Raw genomic sequence first — 8,732 nt, 5'->3', positions numbered from 1 at the left:
TTGCAGCGTTTTCCAATGATTTTTTACGTCGCCAGGGTTATACAGTTATATCTGAGTTCCAAATAGCTAAAGGCTTTTTATGGATATGGAAAAGTGGTTTTAGGTAAGAGAGGAAGGATGTAGATGAAAAAGGAAAGGGATAGAGTAGATTAATGGTCCAGGCCTCCTACTAAGCTTGTTGAGCCCGTATAATACGATAACTATAATATTTCTTAAGCCAGGGGCTCCCGAAATTTACTCTGCCAAGGCCCACTACACTAATACATTTTTACCTGAGGCTCCCTCTATACGAATCATGTGTACTATGTATGTGTAGACTGAAAGCAATCCTCAATTCTTCACCTTCGCTTCTTTACCCTCCCAAGTCTCCCCTCACGGCCCACATTGAAAACCATTGTCTTAAGCAACCTTAGTTTTGGTTGCCCTGCTAGAACTTACAATCTGCGTATAAGGTATCTGCATCCCTGTTTGTATCTAATATCATTTCCTAGGCCCGAATTTTCTAACGAGGCCCCTTGTTTTAAGTGTCTGTTACGAAACTGAGCCTCTATAAAAAAGAACCGAGATAGGGACCGATAGAACCCCTGAACCAGGCTCAAACTTGACTATATTTGTTGTCCGCTACTAATATTTTTTCTTCTTAACTCTAATCAGTGTTCGGAATGTTGATTGGTTTGAATTAAGTTTTGTTAAGTTGTGAACAGTTCTCAACAATTATTAAATAATAAATACTTACATTGTTTTAGAGAGTGGAATAGCAACAAACTGATTTTGGGGCCTTTCACCTTGTTTCTTTTTGGGGAAAAGGTTGTGAAATATAATAACGGTCACAACGTACTATAAGTACCAACATCAGTTGGTAATTAGCCAATTCTCCAGAACTATAGAATTATCATTCAATAGTTAATTGTTGTGAATTGCTCACAACTTAACAAGAGAGAATGATAATTCAACTAATCAGGGTTCTAAACATTGATTAGGGAAACATAAAAATGATATATGACAAAAAGTACATTTTGTGTTGGTGAGGGAACATTGTGTTAATTAATATTGATGACTTTAAAAAAGGACCAACAATGGTTCGATAGATAGCAAAAAAAGAAAGAAAGAAAGAAAAGTATCAATGCTGACGACTTATCCACCAACCTTCAGAATATGGACTTATCAATACATCATTTTGTATCTATGTATTTACCTACTGGCTATGTAAATTTATTGTTATTAGGATCACTATCGTTTTGTACCAGAAAAAAACAACTCCTCTTTTATATTTTAAAGCGATGGACATAAATTATTAAAGAGAAAATGCCTCTTTCTTTTCATTTTGATGTGTTTGACTCTCCTGTTTCTCTATCTTTCTCTTGTGTCTACTACTTACATAGATGACGTATGTAGCTATTTAATTTCAAAAGTAGTATTAATTTCCTTTCCGAAATTTGTATTCAATTAAAATATTAATTAATTATTTGACAATGTATGTATAATACCCTACTCGGAATAAAACACATTCAATTAGAGGCCTTGTAATTAATTACCGAGTGGTCCATTAAAATCGGAACACTTAGAATTTTCAACTTCAACGAGAATTAATTTATTAATTAACAAGAAAATAAAAAAAAATACTATAAATATATTTGTATCTGAACTCTCTTAACCATTAATGTGACTGGTCTTCGGTGTTTGAATAACATACATTGCAAGTCTTCCTCTTGACATTTAACTAAAAGGTGCCGTCGAAAGGGTTTGCATCAGGGCTATAGGGGGCCAAAAGTTTTAAAAATAAAAATAGTATACTGTTTGATATTTTCTATTTTAAAATATATTAAAATTGAATTAAATGCACTCATTTTACAATACTGAATGCAAAAATGCATTACAAATGACTTCAATTGGGGGGAGAGACTAATTTTAAATCTTAAATTATATGTAGAAGATACATTTATGCTATAATATATGTATGAGGGCGAAACATCCCAGGGTGAAACTTCCCGGGGAGTAACATCCTAGAACCATCCTCACAAAACCACTACGTAAAATCAACCCTGTATACAATTTAGTTAAATAAAAAACGGAGACACTCTATGAAAAAAATTTTCACAGTGCTTTCCATGTGAGTAACATAGTTATACATTCATATGACGTCACAATGAATAAACAATATCTAAATGGAGTGATAAAATTTAGTACATATCCTCCACTTAGATGGTGCTCCTGTCAGTTAATTGTGACGTCCGTGAAAAGGCTTTATTTACATGGTATCTGTTCGTTGTATTTGGAATATTTAAGATCTCTTTTCCGTTCACTGAAATGTTAACGATATGTAAATTAATTGTTCTGCTTTCACTTCAACATACATACATATATGTAATTGTCCTATAGCTTATAAGAAAATAGCTCATTTAATTAATGATTTAAAAAAAGAAGCAACTTCGAATTAGGTATTTCCAGTAGTTATTATTCCCAACATACATTTTTCCCTTTCTTAATGTTAAACGAACCATAATGAATTGTTTTCTTTTTTCTTAAATTATAACAAAACATTTAAAGAAATGATTATTAAACATTTATCGTAATTGCAAGTCTGGAAGAAAGGAGAATACGTTTTTATACAATTAATTTATATGTTATTATAAAAATTGATTTTCTTTAACAAGTTTTTTGATTAAAAAAGAACAAAATATTTTTTTCTCTCATCTTTTGTTATCACCTTTTCTGTTCTTCAAAAAATACTTATCTGCGATTGAAATTTGATAGCATAGCAAAGGAGAGTCAAAGAGTATTAATATTAGATTTTTTATACGTTATTATTAAACTTAGTATGATGTATAAATACGATAAAACTTATTTTCGTTCATCCCTTCACTTTTGTATATAATTAGGTAAGAATAAAATTTTGGAATGAAATAACATGTCGGCTAACATATGGGCTAACATTGGATAACTCATTTACTTGGAGAAAATCGATATATTCATTTTATGCAGTCAACTTTGAGGATGATACAACTATTATTGTGGCCAAACAATTTCCCGTTGCCATTTTTCAAGAACGGTTTCTCTTTAGTCTTAAAATAAGCCTCACTTTCGGCCATTACCTCTATATTATCTTTGAATTTTTTCCAATGAGCCTTCTTTTCTCTTCGTTAAACAGAAAAAAGTCACTAAGGGGAAGGGTTGGAGAATACAGTTGATGGGAAGCAGTTTTTAGCCTAATTCATGGAATTTTGACATTATTTTCAGTGATTCGCTTTTTTATTCTTCAAATGCTCCAACAATATTATATAATAATCCTTGTTGATATTCTGGACCTTTTCGAGGTTATCAATGAATATTATACCATACACATTCCAGAATACTGACACCATAACTTTGCTAGCCAACTGATGTATCTTTCCGCGCTTTGGATCTGGTTCATTGCATGCAGACCACTCGGCTGACTTTCAATTGGACAGTGTAGTGATGAAGGAACATTTTTTTTTTTCAAATGATATTCCATTACACATGAATGAAAAAAGTGATTTAGAGGAGAATTTCTATGTTTTATTTTTGTCAAAAAATGGACTAATCAAAATTCGTGGTTTTTTTTTTCGCAGAAAATTGTTTTACACTAATTTTGAAAAAAAAAATGATGTAAATAACATTTATTGGTATTGTAAAGAGGAACACAAAACTACCCCGATTTCATTCGTACTTGCAAAACCCAAAAAGATATGGAGTATAATGTCGTTGAAAAAATAACCATCAATAACTGTTTTTTTTTGTAAATATAGTATTAAAATTTTACGGAAATCGAAAATACTATTATTATTTAGGTTTATTGTTTTAGGTCCAAAATGCATTGATTTGTTTCATCTCTTTTTAGAAATTGAAAATTGACGTGTGATGAAAAAAAGAAAGAAAAATTAAAAAAAAAATATTTAGAAAATATTTTTTTAATATTTCATTGAAAATCCATTTTTTAGCACCTTAAAAAACTAAGAAAAAATCATAAAGTTTGAACAAAATCCGGGCAATTTTCCTAATTGGCAATTTTCCTCCCATGCACGCATATTGGGGTATATTCAAAATATCTAGTTGGGTTTCTATGGTTTAAACTGTGAATAACGCGTATGCAGCAGGGCTATTATGGGTATCGTTTCTTATTTATGTGTCTTTTATAAAATATGCTTATAGTGCATGATAACTTTTTCTTTCATCTTCAGTCAAAGATAAATGTTTTTCAAAAATCCATATAAAACAAATACAATATGAGAAAAAACGTAGGTATATCTTGAAATTTATAAAAAATAAATTCAATTTTCTAATTTATTGAATATAATATGTATTATTTGTTAGTTTTATATGTTTTATTTATTACTGTAATGTAGCTTCAAGTATAAACACATTATAATTTGTAGCCCAATCTTTCTATAGTATATTAATCAATATAATAAATTTCAAATATTACCTCACTAATTGTTTCCTAATTTTATAAGTATTTATAGTTATTTGTTAAATAGTAGATACAGTCATTTGCAAAAGTTTAAGACCACATTTAACATTTCACCAAATGATATAATAATCTTTTTCTTTACGTCTATGAACGCATATTATACAAATATGGTTCGTGTTAAGCTCCACTGGTTCTAGCGAATGTGTTTATCAACCTGTTGTGTAATGCCATTAGAACGAGAAGATGGTGCTCACATATGCTCTGTAATTTATATTCTTGAAAAATGGGGGAAAAGCTAGCTTTTCTGTTGGTCAAAGGGCAAAATAGTGCAGTTACACGAACAAGGTTGTCTGCAGGAGACTGTTTTTTTTTTCATAAAATCCAAAAATTAATTTTTTCGCAAAAAAAATCGCAAAATTAAATTTTTTGGAAACAAATTTAGAAAATTAAACATCAAATATTAAATTTGTAGAAAAAAATAGTTATTAAATTCTTTATTGGAAAAAATTTTAAAAATCAACACCTGTTCTAAAAAAATAAATTCCAAAATTTAAATTTTCTAGTAATAAGCAAAAATGCATGAATTGGGGGGGGGGGGCTAAAGCCCCTCCAGCACATACTCTGAGTATGTTCCTGACGAAGAAGGCTTTTATGAGCGCGAAAGTGTCGTAAAGATGTGTTCTAACATGGTAGCTTTTCACACTGCTATCAATAATTTTGAAAAGTTAAGGATTTATACAGACAAAAATGGAACAGGGCGCACAAGGAAAATTTCCACAAGAGATGACACCATGATGAAGTCTACTATTTCAAGATCTCCCTCTAGTTCCTGGAAAAAAAAATCTTTCTAATTTGGTTCGAAAAGTGTGTTAAGTAAGTGTCAGAACTTTTTCACGTCGTTTGACTTAACCTGCCATATTTTGTTCATTTTTGAAATACATTTCATTTCAGGGGCTGTAGCCTCCCCCCCTTACAAATTAAGGAATTTTTGAATTTATTTTCTAAAAACTTAATATTTGAAATTTAATTTATCAATTTTTTTTTCAAAAAAAGAAAAAAAATTAACAGTTGTAGATTTTAGAAATTTTTTCCAAAAAAATTAATTTTTTATGAAAGCTTTGGGTTTTATAAAAATTTAATTTTTGAAGAATTATGGATTTTTGGAAAAAAAAAAGATCGAAAAATTTTAAAATTCTTTTGGGAAGAATTTAATTTTTATGAATTGCTGTGTTTTTTTCTAGTTTTTTTCCAAAAAATTAATATTTGAAATTTTTTTCTCAAAATATTTCTTTTTTGAATTTATATATATATATATGTAATCCTCTCCTTTTCTTCCAAAAAGAAGAAAATATTCCAGGTGGTCTTAAACTTTTGCAAATGACTGTATTCATTAATTAATATATCCAATGCTACTTCCTAATGGAAGATGTCTACTTCAAAATATGTAAATATAATAATAACACAGGATTAACATTTATCTATCACTATTGATGATATCCCCGTATCCTCCTCCTCCTCCTCTGAGAAGGAGGGAAGAGGGAGGGAGGGAAGGTGTCAATATCAGAGAAGAGAAACAGCTATTTATTCAAGTATTTATGTACAACTAAAACAAAAAATTAGTCTCTCTTTGTATCTGACAGCTCTTGCTACCAGAAAATATGCGTTGGAATCAGAACAATAACAATTCCAAATATAATTTGTTTAGAGTATTCAAAATGATTTTGAAGAAAAGGAATACATTACAGGGTGACACATATTTTTTTTAAAATTTTAATGAAATTTACAAACATTTATAAAAAGCTGTTGGAACAGTTGAATTTCTGAGGCTGTAAATTTTTAATCGGTTTAAATGATGCAAATGATGACCTTGGATATCCCTCAAAATGTTTTCTTGTCTAAAACGAGGAGACGTATATAGGCTTTTAATTTAAATTTTAAAGGAGGGATATTAAATGTGTGTCCCCTGTATATGAATTCACGCGAGAACATGTGAACGTTGTAGCTTATACTTAAAAAAATAATTAATTAATTTGTATTAGTGTTACACGTTGTTTACCTCTCCTTAGAAAAAAATAGAAAAAAAGGCTTACAAACAGTTAGAACTCCAGCCAAATCTTCTCAACTATGGAACATTGTTTCAATAATTCCTGAGAATTGTTTATAGGTTATATGATGTAATTTTAACTCAACCAATCAAAGTTTTGATTAGAAGATTTAAAATTATCGACGTCTGATAACAAAATATTATTCTTTAATTACCTCAAAATTATACCTTTTATTATAGAAAGCCTCTGACATATTTAGTTTTTATCTTTGTTCTTTATTTTGAGTGTGATCATCTGCAACTTATATTACTTAAAAAAATATTAATATTTGGTTTGCAAAATATTTTTTCATGACAGTTTTTTTATAATAGGGTTCTATACCTATAATATAAAAACTTATATTTCCTTTAATTAGGGGTTCTAAGCTTTGATTGGTTGAGCTCAAATTAGCTGTTGTTAAGTTGAGAATGATTATTTAATATCAAATGAAGTTTTGTTCCGGTGTTGGTGATAACATACCGCTTCATCTAGGGGATTTTCATCTTTTTTTAGAGGAAAGGATACTAAGTACAATAAAATTAACCTGTTCACCTTTCCCGGATACTTTGAAGCAAGTCACTGTGGAAACAAATTTGGTCATTCCTGAGACAAAAATACCTATTGTTGTAGCTTATTCTGCTTTTGCTGTAGATTACTTTGACAAAGAGGATAAAACCGACACTCAAATGGTAACGGAGCATGTGAATGATGTACTTGAGACAGTTGGATCGATCTCTAGATATTCGGCAGAACTATCGTCAAGTAAGCAACATCACCTCTAAGATACAAAGTTTTCTCAGCGATCGGCTCGTGCATCAGCAGTTCAGTCTCCTTCAGGAAACTTTGTACCTTACCGTGTGCATCAATGATTACTACTTGCAGGAAGAGGGTGGAAACACGCAAAAGAAGATCCTTCAACTCGTCGGAGTGCCTGCCATATTCTTTGCCTCAAAGTACAAGGAAATGAGCTACTCTGAAGTTTGCGATTTTGTCTTCATCACGGATAACATCTACACTGAGCACCAAATCAGAACCATGGAAATCAAAATGCTTTTGACTCTTAATTTTGAGCTTGGAAGACCCCTTCCCTTCACTTCCTATGCCGTTGTAGTAAAGCCGGCTTTTTGAACGCAAAAATACATTCTTTGGCTTAGTTTATTGTGGAGCATAAGATGACTCACATGTATCCTTCCATATTGGCAGCAGCTGTTCTAGACTACCCGATTTTAGTATTTGATCAAGAGTCTTATTTAAAAAACCTATGGACTCCAACTTTAGTTCATTACTCAAGCTACACTATTGAAGAAACCCTTCCTTTGGTTAAGGAACTGTCTAGGATTGTACAAATAGTTGTTCACTCTCCCCAGGATGCAAAAATGATGCAATTAAGAAAAAAGTACATATGTAGAAAATCAAAGTAAATCGCTCAAAATCAACATCTTAAATCATCTGTTGCTGTCAAGCCGCTGAATAAAGATTTGGTTTAGTCACTTTGGACCCATTTGCTTTATCCTAGAATGTAAAAGTGTGGAATTAAATTAATTTAATTACTACTGGATAAACATATATCTTTGATTTTACGATACATGTTATTCAAGATTTAGTTTTTCATCTGTTAAATAAATAGAGTATCAAATGATGTTATATGTTTTTGACTTTTATGTCTTAGTTAGAATAAATTTATTTATTCCATAAAAAAAACAAAAAACATAACGTGGTCCTTTATCCATGAAACTATTGTGTGCTAATAAAATGTGAATAACCGTAAAATGATCAAAATCATCAATCATTACTAAGTTATGCAGTTAATTATTTGAAGATTTAATCAAATCAACATTTTATATGTAGATATGTATTGCGTGTCTAAAATCTATTATATGTACATACCACATTCAACCCTACATATAAATATATCCTGGTTTTATTATGAGACGTACACCACTGCTCTTCTCTGGCAAGCCAATGTATCTGAATTTAATCAAATGTTACAGGCGAGCCAAACACTAAATTTATTCTTTATTTTTAATGGGTTCAAGGTCAAATTGTATTGTATAGTTGCTCAGGAAATTTCCTATGAAATAGTGCCTACACTTATATTTTTAGAATCATAACATTAATTGGGAGATTACGACATATGGGACGAATACTATTTGGATGCATTGCTTTACCAATCTAAAAATCATATATCCAATAACACGTCAACAAACAGATTGGCAGCT

The 8,732-nt window shown here is 30.5% G+C and overlaps 1 pseudogene; it reads left to right on the top strand.

Annotated features, from left to right (window-relative positions):
- Window positions 1-5,919: 5,919 nt before the first annotated feature.
- Window positions 5,920-8,112, top strand: LOC121127603 (G2/mitotic-specific cyclin-B1-like; annotated as a pseudogene).
- Window positions 8,113-8,732: the final 620 nt, after the last annotated feature.

Source organism: Lepeophtheirus salmonis, chromosome 13 (assembly GCF_016086655.4).
Source record: "Lepeophtheirus salmonis chromosome 13, UVic_Lsal_1.4, whole genome shotgun sequence".
Taxonomy (NCBI): Eukaryota; Metazoa; Arthropoda; class Copepoda; order Siphonostomatoida; family Caligidae; genus Lepeophtheirus; species Lepeophtheirus salmonis.
This window is presented reverse-complemented; position numbering and strand designations above follow the sequence as displayed.